General features: G+C 38.7%; 1 non-coding gene and 2 pseudogenes across 1 annotated transcript; 2 read left to right on the forward strand and 1 right to left on the reverse strand.

Moving 5' to 3' along the window:
* Window positions 1-6650: 6650 nt before the first annotated feature.
* On the reverse strand, window positions 6651-10345 carry LOC148585778 (uncharacterized; annotated as a pseudogene).
* Window positions 10346-10415: 70 nt separating this feature from the next.
* On the forward strand, window positions 10416-10522 carry LOC132183483 (small nucleolar RNA R71). Its single transcript, XR_009440447.2, has one exon. It is a non-coding gene; the product is annotated as a small nucleolar RNA R71 (small nucleolar RNA).
* A 1488-nt stretch (window positions 10523-12010) lies between these two features.
* On the forward strand, window positions 12011-13101 carry LOC148585779 (uncharacterized; annotated as a pseudogene).
* Window positions 13102-14120: the final 1019 nt, after the last annotated feature.

The raw sequence follows: 14120 nt of genomic DNA on the forward strand, positions 1-14120 counted from the left end.
TGTATAGCTTGGCACAATCGTAGGCATCATTCCTCAATTCTTCTAATTCATCTAGCTGTAGTTTCCTTTGATCACCAACCTTGGTGAGACTAAAATTCAGCTGCTTTATAGCCCAATATGCTCGGTGCTCCAATTCCACAGGGAGGTGACAACCCTTGCCATACACTAGTTGATGTGCAAATTTATTTAACTCGCAAGTGCACGAATCGATTGTAGTTTAATGGATTGCAAGTGCGAGGTCGATCCCACAGAGAATTGTATTTTTGAAAGAGCAATTTATATCTAAACTAATTAAATCCTAATCTAGTTCCAAAAGGGTTTTGATTTTTGAGTTTTGAAAATTAAATGATAAACATAAACTAAATAAAATAAGTAAATCTAAGGATAAAGGTACTAAGGTTTGGGAATTCACACTCACCAAATCATAACAACATACTTTATGTTCATCAATATTAATCCGAAGTTCTCACAAATTAAATCATAGATATGTTTTACTATGCTTCAAAGAATTAATCAAAACCATCCCATGTATCCATTCATTGACCAAATCACAAAAGGAATCCAAATTCAATTGAAACACCAAATGTATCCGTAGAACAAATCACAAGGGATATCCAATTTTTATGAGTTAAAAGCCAAGCAATCAATCATATGAAATTATCTCAAATCATCAAATGTATCCTTGAATCACAAGAGATATCCAAGAATCACTCCATACAATTGATTAGAAGTAAAACAATTGAAATATAAAACCCAATAAAATCAGAAGAATAAAAACTTACATAAAAGTATTGATGTTCTTCATCGGTGAGGCTTCATCCCCAACCTTAGTTGGGAATTTAGCTCCACATAAAAATAAAATCTAAACCTAAACCTAAACCTAAAGAAAAACTAAACAAAAGAATTTTGCTCTCTGGGATTGTGTATATTTTCTTGAATGCAAAGAAGTCTATTTATAAGCTTAGGGAAGTCCTAGAAGCCCAAGTAAACTTAGATAATTCGGAGGTCTGTCTCCCAGTCAAAATAGAAGTCTGAAATCGGAATAGGATTCGTCCAGATTTGTGTCCTTTAATTGCGGGACGATTTTGACATAGTAACTGTACGAATTACGAAAATCCTATTTCATAACAAATTGTAGTATTTTGAGCTAGCTTTCCAATGCCGTTTGAATCACTTCAATACGATATTTGAGCGGAGAGTTATGATCAAAATACTAAGACGTGTGCAGAATCTGAATTTGAATCCGATCCGAAATCTTATCCAATCTGAACTTTAATCTGATTTAACCTTTCCTTAGATTTGGTTATACTTAACCACACAATCTAGGTCTTCTCAAAGTATGCTTTCTTCCAAACTTCGCATTTTTCCCTTTAAAGCTGCAGTTTTTTTTCAATGACCTACAAAACACTAAAAACACAAAACTAACACAAAATATTAAATAACGACACAGCTAAAGGATTAACTAATGTAAATAAAGGGGTCCAAATATGCAATATTTGACACTTATCAAACACCCCCAAACTTACATTTTGCTAGTCCCTTAGCAAAACAAAACAAAAAATAAAATGAAAGCAAGAAACATAAATCCTCTTTCGTGGGAGAGACGATTGCATTTAGCATATGCAACAAGCCTTGTAAACCCCTAGGCATCCCTAGTGGACGAGTGAAGTCTCGTGAGGGCTTAACAGGAATGATACCCACAAACACTGTGCACTATGTTGTTAATAAGAAAGAAGTTTCACATGAACCATGGTTCTTATTCATGAGCAAACTTAAAAAGACAAACACCATAATAACAGTCAAAAGGAAATCCAAAATCAAATTACTCATAAATGGACAATTGAGACCTCATATGTTCTAAAAAGTGTAAAGTGTAATTAGCATACAATCATGAAGCTTTCTGCTTAAACTCAAGACAAGTTCCATAAAATTTGAAAGAATCCCTAACAAATGAAACAACCGAGGCAAGATATGCATTTTTTTTTTTTTAATAGGCTTTGCAATGTCTAACTCCCTTAAGCTTTCTAATTGACTCATGTAACAAGTGTTAGGCCAATGACTCCCAAGCCAGGTGGCTTTTGGGCACTAGATGTAGAACATCTCTAAGGGCTTATTAACTTAAGTCAAAAAGGCTACGAAGTCAGATTAGCCATATCATAAATTAACACTGAACTTCACACCTTTTGACGCGAACACTCAATGCTTAACGAGGCAAGAGGTCCGGTTACTCAGTGAAAAACTCAACATAATCTTTATTTTCTTTTTCCTTCTCTTTATTTATTTATTTATTTATTTTTTTTTTTTTTATATATATATCTTGCAAGCCAATGGTTATTCATCAATAGGTCATCCAACAAATCTCAAAGAGAACAAGCTTAAGCTCAAATATCATACCTCACAGAAAACATGCTAATGTGCTCATAAAAATTTATTTCAAAACAAGTGAAATCTCTTTTACCCAAAAATAAGTCAAAGGACTCAAACTTCTAATTACATAATGATGATGTTCAACCCTTTAAGCAAGCTAATGAAATGCAAATCACAGTTATAGTTTAACTCAAACTTGACAACAACATAGCACAATTTTTTTTTTTTTTTTCAAATTTTTTTTAACACAAAGTGACAAATAAAAATAAACAAATAAAAACAAAAATAAATAGACAAAGTGTTTTTCCATACCCCCAAACTTGAATTACACATTGCCCTCAATGTGTAGTATAGAAATACATTACCGGAAATAAAGAAATCTGAGTGTGAACAAGGCTAGGGCGTCCCCCAAACTTAAACACCAAAACACCTGTCAATAAAAACTAACAGCAATATTTTTTTCATAGAAACAATATCAAAAGATTAATTGCTGTTAGAAACAAAAAACAAATAAAATTAACATGTAATGGAAAAGGAAAGAAAGAATTTTTGGAGTGAAGTGCAGAAAATAAACTGGAGGAGAAAACTTTACAGTGCTTCCCCCTATCATGCGGATGTCCAACTAATCTCTTCCACCCCTTCTTCTTCAAAACTTCATACCCCTCTGGAAGGATGTTTCGCCATCTTATGTAGAATTTCTTGCTTCGAAGGATCTTTTTAGGAAAGTGGTTCCTAGATTTGTGTGCTTGTGTGCACAAGTCCTTGAGTATCTTGACATAAGATGGCTCTTTGAGATATTTAGGCGCTGAAGCTTTGGGCTCTTGATGTGTCTCAAGAGGGACAGTGATGCAGGCAGGAGCTTCAGTACTCACTTCCATGTCACTGGGCAGATTAGGATCCATTGGGGGCTCACTATTCTCATGGTGCTCAACTTGCTCAAGATGCTCAACTTGCTCATCTTTCTCTTCCTCCTCTTTGTTATCCACAATTTACTCACTCTCAAGTGTGATGGTGACTTGGGCATGCTCATGATAAGAATTTTCGGAATCATCCTCATCCATCATGTAGTGCCTTTCAGCCATCAGCTGACTTTGAAGCTCTTCTTCCTCTATTCTGTTGAAGTCAGCAACTAGATGACCGATCTGTCCTTCTATCTTGGTCATGGCCTGCTTAAGTTCTTGTATGTCTCTACCATTAGCCATGTTGGAATTCCTCAGCTCCTGTATAGCTTGATTGGTAAAACCTTTTAGCTCTTGTATAGCTTGGGAGTTGGAATTCTTGAGCTCTTGTATAGCTTGGGAGTTCGAATTCTTGAGCTCTTGTATAGCTTGGGAGTTGGACTGGTCGACTTTTTCTATTAGTGTTTTCATCATGGCTTCCAATGATGACTGTGGTGCAGGCTGTGATACTTGAGTAATGGATTGATAAATAGGAGGTTGAGCTTGATGATCGAACTGTGGATATTCTGAATGGTGCAATTCATGAAATTGGTGAGCATAATTTCCTATAGTCTGAGCTGATCCTGAGAAATCAAATTGGTTGCTCCAGTCCGGGTTATAAAAATTGGAATTTGAATCAAATCCTGGACTGAAGAAACTAGTGTTTATTTGCTCATATGGAAAATTAGAAACTTGTTCCCAGGATGGACAATCACTATAATGATGATAAAGATTGGAGCAGTATGAACATGGCTCATGTGGGTAAAAAATTTTAGGGGAGTTAGTAGAAGCTGGTGTCTTATAACTAGGAGAGGCATTAAAATCATTACAATGAAAATTCATGCTTCCCCTTCACTTTTTAGCATGCAGATTTCCCATGTATAACATTAACCATTTTTTTTTAAAAAAAAATAAAAAATAAAATAAAACAACTAACTAACAAAAAATAAAATAAAACTAAAATTTAAAAACTCACAAAAATGACCAAAAATAAATTTTTGGCAAAGATCTACGGAACTGCTGCTTTTGCTATGAGTGCGCTTGATCGCGCTGATGTGCGGAAGGTGCTGCGGCAGAACTGTAAAACAAGCCAAACAAAACAAAAAACAACAAGAACAATATATATATTTTTTTTATTAGTAACCCGAATAAAACAAAACAAATTGCAGAAAAATAAAATCCTAATTATAACTAGTAGAAGAATAAAACTAATTTAGAAATAAATTGGTTTAAAAAATTGAACAATTCCCCGGCAACGGCGCCAAAAACTTGATGTGCAAATTTCTTTAACTCGCAAGTGCACGAATCGATTGTAGTTTAATGGATTGCAAGTGCGAGGTTGATCCCACAGAGAATTGTATTTTTGAAAGAGCAATTTATATCTAAACTAATTAAATCCTAATCTAGTTCCAAAAGGGTTTTGATTTTTGAGTTTTGAAAATTAAATGATAAACATAAACTAAATAAAATAAGTAAATCTAAGGATAAAGGTACTAAGGTTTGGGAATTCACACTCACCAAATCATAACAACATACTTTATGTTCATCAATATTAATCCGAAGTTCTCACAAATTAAATCATAGATATGTTTTACTATGCTTCAAAGAATTAATCAAAACCATCCCATGTATCCATTCATTGACCAAATCACAAAAGGAATCCAAATTCAATTGAAACACCAGATGTATCCGTAGAACAAATCACAAGGGATATCCAATTTTTATGAGTTAAAAGCCAAGCAATCAATCATATGAAATTATCTCAAATCATCAAATGTATCCTTGAATCACAAGAGATATCCAAGAATCACTCCATACAATTGATTAGAAGTAAAATAATTGAAATATAAAACCCAATAAAATCAGAAGAATAAAAACTTACATAAAAGTATTGATGTTCTTCATCGGTGAGGCTTCATCCCCAACCTTAGTTGGGAATTTAGCTCCACATAAAAATAAAATCTAAACCTAAACCTAAACCTAAACCTAAAGAAAAACTAAACAAAAGAATTTTGCTCTCTGGGATTGTGTATATTTTCTTGAATGCAAAGAAGTCTATTTATAAGCTTAGGGAAGTCCTAGAAGCCCAAGTAAACTTAGATAATTCGGAGGTCTGTCTCCCAGTCAAAATAGAAGTCTGAAATCGGAATAGGATTCGTCCAGATTTGTGTCCTTTAATTGCGGGACGATTTTGGCATAGTAACTGTACGAATTACGAAAATCCTATTTCACAACAAATTGTAGTATTTTGAGCTAGCTTTCCAATGCCGTTTGAATCACTTCAATACGATTTTTGAACGGAGAGTTATGATCAAAATACTAAGACATGTGCAGAATTTGAATTTGAATCCGATCCGAAATCTTATCCAATCTGAACTTTAATCTGATTTAACCTTTCCTTAGATTTGGTTATACTTAACCACACAATCTAGGTCTTCTCAAAGTATGCTTTCTTCCAAACTTCGCATTTTTCCCTTTAAAGCTGCAGTTTTTCTTCAATGACCTACAAAACACTAAAAACACAAAACTAACACAAAATATTAAATAACGACACAGCTAAAGGATTAACTAATGTAAATAAAGGGGTCCAAATATGCAATATTTGACACTTATAACTAGTCGGTAGGGAGACATGCCAAATGGAGTCTTGAATGCAGTCCGGTATGCCCACAGAGCGTCATTGAGACGAAGAGACTAGTCCTTCCTCGTCGGGTTCACCGTCTTTTCTAATATCCTCTTGATTTCTTTGTTTGATATCTCAACTTACCCACTTGTCTGGGGATGGTAGGGAGTTGCAACTTTATGAGTAATACCATACTTCTTCATGACTTGCTCAAAATATCGGTTGCAGAAATACTTCCCCCCACCACTGATGATGGCACATGGTGTCCCAAAACATGCGAACACATTTTCCTTCAAAAATTGCAACACGAGTCTGTGATCATTAGTGTTGCAGGCAATGGCCTCCACCCATTTGGAAACATAATCCACTGCCACAAGGATGAAAAGATACCAATAAGAACTATGGAAGCGCCCCATGAAATCGATGCCCCAAAGATCAAACAGCTCCACAATAAGGATCGGGTTTAACGGCATTATATTCCTTCTTCCAATGCTCTCCAACTTCTGGCATCTATCACAGGCTGAACAGTAGGCATGGGCATCATGAAAGATGGAGGACCAATAGAATCCACTTTGAAGAATCTTCATCGCGGTCCTTTTAGAGCTGAAGTGGCCTCCACATGCATGATCATGGTAAAAAGATAGGACATTTTGCTGGTCATTTTCAGGAATGCATCTGCTTATAATCTGATCTGGGCAGTATTTGAATAGGTAAGGATCATCCTAAAAGAAGTACTTCGCCTCAGCCAATAATTTTAATCTGTCTTGCCTAGTCCAATGTGATGGCATCTGGGTAGTGACAAAGTAATTCACTATGTCTGCGAACCATGGTGCAGGAGTTTGAAAGATGCACATAAGTTGTTCATCAGGGAACGTCTCAGCCATTGGCACAGCATTTTCATTGAAGTCCACAACCAGCCTGGATAGACGGTCAGCACCCACATTCGTGGAACCCTTCCTGTTCCGAATTTCAATATCAAACTCTTGCAGCAACAAAATCCACCGGATGAGACGAGATTTAGCATCTTTCTTTGACAAAAGATATATTATTGCGGCATGATCCGAGTAGACTAAGACTTTAGACCCTAGCAAGTAAGATCTAAACTTATCCAGAGCAAACACTACAGCCAACAACTCTTTTTCAGTGGTGGAGTAGTTGAGTTGTGCGTCATTTAGAGTCTTGCTGGCATAGTATATGACATGCAGAATCTTCTCTACTCGCTGACCGAAAACGGCCCCCACGGCATAATCGGAGGCATCACACATTGATCTCCAACGGAACCCCCCAATTAGGTGGCTGAATGATTGGTGTAGAAGTTAAGGTCTCTTTCAGAATCTCAAAGGCTGTCTGGCACTTTTCATTGAAATCAAAAGGAACATCTTTTGCCAGTAGATTACATAGATGTCTTGCTATCTTGCTGAAGTCCTTGATGAATCTTCTGTAGAACCTAGCATGTCCCAGAAATGACCGAATCTTCTTAACAGTCCGCAGGGGTGGAAGGTTAGAGATCAGATCAACCTCAGCTCTGTCAACCTTGATACCTTTGTGGGAAATTACATGCCCCAAAACAATTCGTTGTTTCACCATAAAGTGGCATTTTTCCCAATTCAGAACCAGATTCTTCTCCTTACACCGTATCAGCACCAATATAAGATGATGTTCACACTCCCCAAATGATGAACCGAAGACTGAGAAGTCATCCATGAAAATCTCCAGGACGTTCAACCATATCTGAAAAGATGCTGATCATGCACCGCTGAAAAGTGGCGGGTGCATTACATAATCCAAATGGCATACGGCGATAGGCAAACGTACCGAAAGGACAAGTGAAAGTAGTCTTCTCTAGATCTTCGGGGTCCAGTGGAATTTGGTTATAGCCGGAGTAGCCATCAAGAAAACAATAGTACTCATGGTCAGCCAATCTCTCCAACATTTGATCGATGAAAGGTAGAGGAAAATGGTCTTTTCTTGTCACGGCATTTATCTTCCTGTAGTCAATGCACACTCTCCATCCTGACTACACACGAGTGGGGACCAACTCATTTTCCATGTTCTTAATAGCTATAATCCCTGACTTCTTCGGCACCACATGAATGGGACTCAGCCATTTGTTGTCAGAGATTGGGTATATGATTCCCGCATCCAGAAGTTTAATTACCTTCGCTCGAACTACCTCTTGCATGGCCGGATTCAACCCTCTTTGTGGCTCGCGAGAAGTTTTAGCATTTTCGTCCAAATGAATCTTATGCATCACTACTGTAGGGTTGATTCCTTTGATATCTTCTAGTGACCACCCGATTGCTTCTTTATGCTCTCTCAAAACTTCTAGTAGCTTCTGTTCCTGATCACTATCCAGGTCGGCAGCAATGATCACTGGCAGAGATTCTGTAGGATCTAGATACTTGTACTTTAGGGTGTTTGGTAGAGGCTTCAATTCCCACTTGACAGGTTCAGCTGCTAATGAAGATGGATCAGGGGATGATGTCAAAGTAATTTCTACAATCTCTTTTTCTATCTCAGGAGTTCAATCTAACAAGGCATCAGCTTGTTCCAATAGTGTGCCCAGTTCCATGTCACTTCTCAGTGCAATCAGGCATTCTCCCAAGGGTTCTTCAATATCTGGTTCATTGATAGTTTTCTCTACTATCTCCTCAATTAAGCATGTGCTTCTTACCTCCTCATACTCAAATGGTTGCCTACTGATATCAAAGATGTTCAGCTCCACTGTCATGTTTCCAAATGATATCTTCATGACTCCAGTTCTACAGTTGATTAGGACATTAGCCGTAGCTAAAAAAGGACGCCCTAATATGATTGGAACTTGAATTTTTGCATTATCTGTCTCTGTATCTAAGATGATGAAGTCCACAGGGTAGTAGAACTTATCAACTTTGATCGGCACATCTTCAATAATTCCCCTTGGAACCTTAACAGATCTGTTAGCTAACTGAAGTGTAATTGAAGTGGATTTCGACTCTCCCAATCCCAGCTGAACATATACTGAATATGGTGGTAGATTTACACTGGCCCCCAAATCCAACAGAGCTTTTTCAACTCGATTATTACCAATCTTGCAAGCAATGGTAGGACATCCAGGGTCCTTATACTTTGCAGGCATCTTGTATTGCAAGGTAGGGCTGACCTGCTTAGTCAAGAAAGCTTTCTTGGGGACATTCGTCTTCCTCTTGATGGTGACCAAATCCTTTAGAAAATTGGCATAAGAAGGCACTTGTTGGATGGCATCTAGGAAGGGAATGTTTATCTGCACTTGCTTGAACACTTCCAAAATATCATCAAACATCGAGCTTTTCTTTGGCACTATCAATCTTTCTGGATACGGAGCTTTGGGTATATACTTTCTGGAAAGGTCCTCAACAATTGGAATGGCAATGTCTGGTCCTGTGTCTTCCGCAGGCTTGTCCTGGTTTTCCTTCTCCTCTGCAGCCTCAGTGGCTTCTTCAGGCATGACCACTTGATTATCCACTTGTTTGCCTAACCTCAAAGTGGTGATGGCTTGTACATGCTCTTGACCATGCGTAGAGGCAGAGGAACTTCCAATCACATATTGCCCTTTTGGGTTAGGCATAGGTTGACGAGGGAACTTCCCTCTTTCTCTTTCCCCCTCTTGATTTGCTATTTGGCCAACTTGTCCTTCTACCTTGATTATGGCCTGCTTAAGTTCTTGTATGTCTCTGCCATTAGCCATGTTGGAATTCCTCAGTTCCTGTACAGCTTGATTGGTAAAACCTTTTAGCTCTTGTATAGCTTGGGAGCTGGAATTCTTGAGCTCTTGTATAGCTTGGGAGTTGGAATTCTTGAGCTCTTCTATTTATGTTTTCATCATGTCTTCGAGTGATGATTGTGGTGCAGGCTGTGGCACTTGAGTGGTGGACTGATGAATAGGTGGTTGAGCTTGGTGAGATGGCCGGTACTGATTCTGAGTTTGAGTGGAGGTACCTCCTTGGTTCAATGGCTGATTCTGCTTCCAAGAAAAATTGGGGTGATTCCACCACCCTGGATTGTAAGTTTCAGAAAATGGTCCAGTTGTGGGTTTTCTATACTCATTGAAGGCATTTACATGCTTAGTTGGGTACTCTGTTGATAGAGTTGGACAGTTTCGAGTGAAGTGCGTTTCACTATCACATAACCCGCATGAATCAACTTGGTAAGTATCTGCTGCATTCACTGGTTTGTTTAAGACCATAGTATCAAATTGATGCCTAAGAACCTTCAATTCCTTTCTTAATTTAGCATCGTTCCTCACCTCATAGATGCCTCCTATCTTGGGAGCGGGTTGTTGTTTGTCCCAACTATCTTGACTATTTTGAAAATCCCATTGTTGTACTCGTTCAACCATTTCATCCAATGTTTTATAGGCTTCATCCCCAGAAAGACTTAAAAATTCCCTACCGTTCATAGTCTCAAGCGAGTTTCGCTCACTTGGTGTTAGTCCCCTGTAGAAAATTTGAACAAACACCTCATTCTCAAACCCGTGGGGTGGGCATTTTATAGTAAGCTCTTTAAACTTCTCCTAGCTACCAGTGAATCTTTCCCCTTCTTTCAATTTGAAATTGGTGATTTGTAGACGGAGGTTATTGATTTTGGAAATTGGGAAGAACTTGTGGTAAAATTTGCATTGTAGCATATCCCAAGAAGTGATAGATCCAGGTCTATTGTTGAGTAGCCAGGATTTCGCCCTATCATGTAGGGACAGAGGGAATAACCAAAGACGCACCACTTCTGTAGGGGCATTTTGCGTATTAACAATTTTGCAAATTTCCAAAAAAATCCTCACATGAAAATCCGGATCCTCATTCTCAAATCCTCTAAATGTAGGAAGGTGACTTATCGTACTCGGCTTCAGCTCGAAGCGAGTAGCTGGCAACACTATACACGACGGTGTGTTGGTAATATTGTCAGTCAGATATGATATATATCTTTAGCCATAATTAATCTTTCTAGTTATGGTATATTTTTGTATTATAGCTATAGTATCTTGTAATTAATAGGTAGATTTTAGTTGCCTTATTTGTTCTCCTAGATTGTTGTAATCGCTGAGCTACAACCTGTAATTAGCTAGACAATTCCTATATAATATGAGAAACCCTCACATTGAGAGGTATTTAGTACAATTGACATGGTATCAGAGCCATCATCTAAATTAGGGTTGTTTTCAGTTACTTGTTGAGGGGCGTAGGAATTGTCAAGCTTGGGGTGGGACTGGGTTGCTGTTTTTTGTTCAGGGGAGTTGTCGATCATTCTAGTGGGTTCTAAACTGCTATTCAGCAGTTTCTTGGATTGTGGAGAATCCTTGGCGGCTGTCGGTAGGTTCTATGTAGTCTTGGAGGGTTCCCGGTGATCTGTGGTGGTTGTCAGCAGATTCTGTGCAGACGTGGTCTTTCGGCAATTTGTGGTGTTATCGGCGTGGTGCTGTCGGCGTGGTGCGCTGAGCGTGGAGTTTTCGGTGAGTTGGGTGTTATCGGCGTGGTGCTGTCGGCACCGTGCGGTCAGCGTGGTGTTTCCGGCGAGTTGGGCTATCGGCGAATTAGGTTGCTGAAATTGTGCGATTTGGGCTGTCGGGTTTTCTGTTTGTGGTGCTGTTGGTTTGGGTTGATGTTTAGTTTGGGTTCCTAAAATTGTGTTTTTTGGGCTTGGGCTTTGTTGGGCTTGGACTTGCTAGGCTGGCTAGTTTGGACTTGCTGTTCGGGGTTGCTGATTGCTGTTTGCTGGGCTTGGACTTGCTGAGTTGCTGGTAACTTTGGGCTTGCTTTGCTTGGGCATTGTTGCTGTTTGGGGTTGCTGATTGGTGTTTGACTTGTGTGGACTTGGGCTTGCTGTCCAATAGATCTGGTGGACCTGTTACTCCTTTATCAAGTGTTTTAATTTCTAATTTTCTTATTTCATCATGTCTTCTAGCGAGGCTTTTGGGGTTTGATTTACTGGAAAAAATTATTCTGCTTGGGAATTCCAGTTTCAATTATTTGTTACGGGAAAAGAGTTGTGGGGCCATATTGACGGTAGTGATCCAGCTCCTACGAAAACTAAGGAGTTGGCTATGTGGAAGGTTAGGGATGCACGTGTGATGTCTTGGATCTAAGGGTCTGTTGATCCTCTTATTGTGCTCAATCTGAGGCCCTATAAGACTGCGAAGACTATGTGGGAGTATTTGTTGAAAGTTTATCATCAGGACAATACCGCACACCATTTTCAGCTGGAATATGAGATTGCTAGTTACACTCAAGGCATTCTCTCCATTCCGGAGTATTTTTCTGGTTTTCAAAATTTGTGGGGAGAATTTTCTAATATGGTTTATGCGAAGGTACCTGCTGCATCTCTCTCTGCTGTTCAGGCGGTTCATGAACAAAGCAAGAGAGATCAATTCCTGATGAAATTGCGCTCTGAATTTGAGGTTATTCGCTCAAATTTAATGAATCGGGATCCTTCTCCATCTTTGGATGTTTGTTTTGGAGAGTTACTTCGCGAGGAGCAGCGTCTTCTCACACAGGCTACGTTCTAGCAAGATTCCAACCCGAATCCAGTAGCCTATGCTGCCTATGGGAAAGGGAAGGGTAAGGATGTGCGCAAGGTCCAGTGTTTCAGCTGCAAGGAGTATGGTCATATTGCTGCCAATTGTGCAAAGAAATCTTGTAATTACTGTAAGAAACAAGGCCACTTTATCAAAGAATGTCCCATTCGGCCTCAGAACCGCCAAGCTACCGCCTATCAAGCTGCAGTGAACACCTCTTCCGTTCTAGTGATGTCCTCAGCGTCTTCTTCTGCGGTCGGATCGTCTGTTCTTACTCCTGAAATGGTCCAGCAGATGATTATGTTAGCCTTTTCCGCCTTAGGGCTCCAAGGTAATGGTACTACTCCGTATAAGTCTTGGCTTATTGATTCTGCTGCATCCATGACCAGATCATCTGATACTCTTTGCAATGTTCATCCATATCTTGGTTCATCTCATATTCAAGTAGCTAATGGGAGTCATTTAGCTATTAATGAAGTAGGAGATATCAATCCTTCATTCCGAGATATTTATGTGTCTCCTGGACTTTCTAATAATCTTATTTCAGTTGGCTAGTTAGTTGAGAAAAACTGTGATATCCATTTCTCTCATGATGGTTGTCTTGTGCAGGATCAGGTGTCGGGGAAGATACTCGCGAAGGGGCCTAAAGTTGGCAGACTATTTCCACTGCACTTTTCAATTCGTAGTTGTTTATCTTTGGCTTGTATGACAGTTAACACTCCAAACGAAGTATGGCACAAACGTTTGGGTCATCCAAACTCTGTTATTTTGTCTCATATGTTAAATTCTGGTTTGTTAGGCAATAAAGAACGAGTTTCTAAAAATTTGTCATTTGACTATTCTGTTTGCAAACTTGGTAAGAGTAAGACACTTTCCTTTTCTTCTCATGGTAGTCGTGCTACAAAATGCTTTGATATTGTGCATAGTGATGTATGGGGCATTTCTCCTGTCATTTCTCATGCTCGATATAAATATTTTGTGACATTCATAGATGATTTCTGTCGTTATACTTGGGTCTATTTTCTTCGAGCTAAATCTGAGGTCTTGTCTGTTTGTAAGACCTTTGTAGCATATATTAAGAATCAATTTTCTACAGGTATTAAGATTTTGAGGTCTGATTCTGGTGGAGAATACATGTCCCACGAATTTCATGATTTCTTACAACACAAAGGAATTGTCTCTCAGCGCTCTTGTCCTTATACTCCTCAGCAAAATGGGGTGGCGGAACGAAAGAACCGACATCACTTGGACGTTGTTCGCACCTTATTGCTTGAGTCATCCATTCCATCTAAATTTTGGGTTGAGGCATTATCTACTGCAGTTTACTTAATTAATAGACTACCCTCTCAGGTCTTGAATTTTGATTCTCCTTACTATCGTTTGTATCATCAGCATCCTAGCTATCTTAATCTGCATACGTTTGGATGTGTTTGTTTTGTTCATTTACCTTCTCATGAACGTCACAAACTCTCTGCTCAGTCTATTAAATGTGCATTTATGGGTTATAATATTTCATACAAGGGTTATGTTTGCTATGATTCATGTTCTAACAAATTTCGTATATCTCGTAATGTTGTTTTCTTTGAGAATCAATGTTTCTTTTCTACACATGTTGAGTCATTGCCTGAAATTAGTATTCTACCGTGTTTTGATGAATTGACTCCTC

Source organism: Corylus avellana, chromosome 5 (assembly GCF_965113065.1).
Source record: "Corylus avellana chromosome 5, dhCorAvel1.hap1.2, whole genome shotgun sequence".
NCBI lineage: Eukaryota > Viridiplantae > Streptophyta > Magnoliopsida > Fagales > Betulaceae > Corylus > Corylus avellana.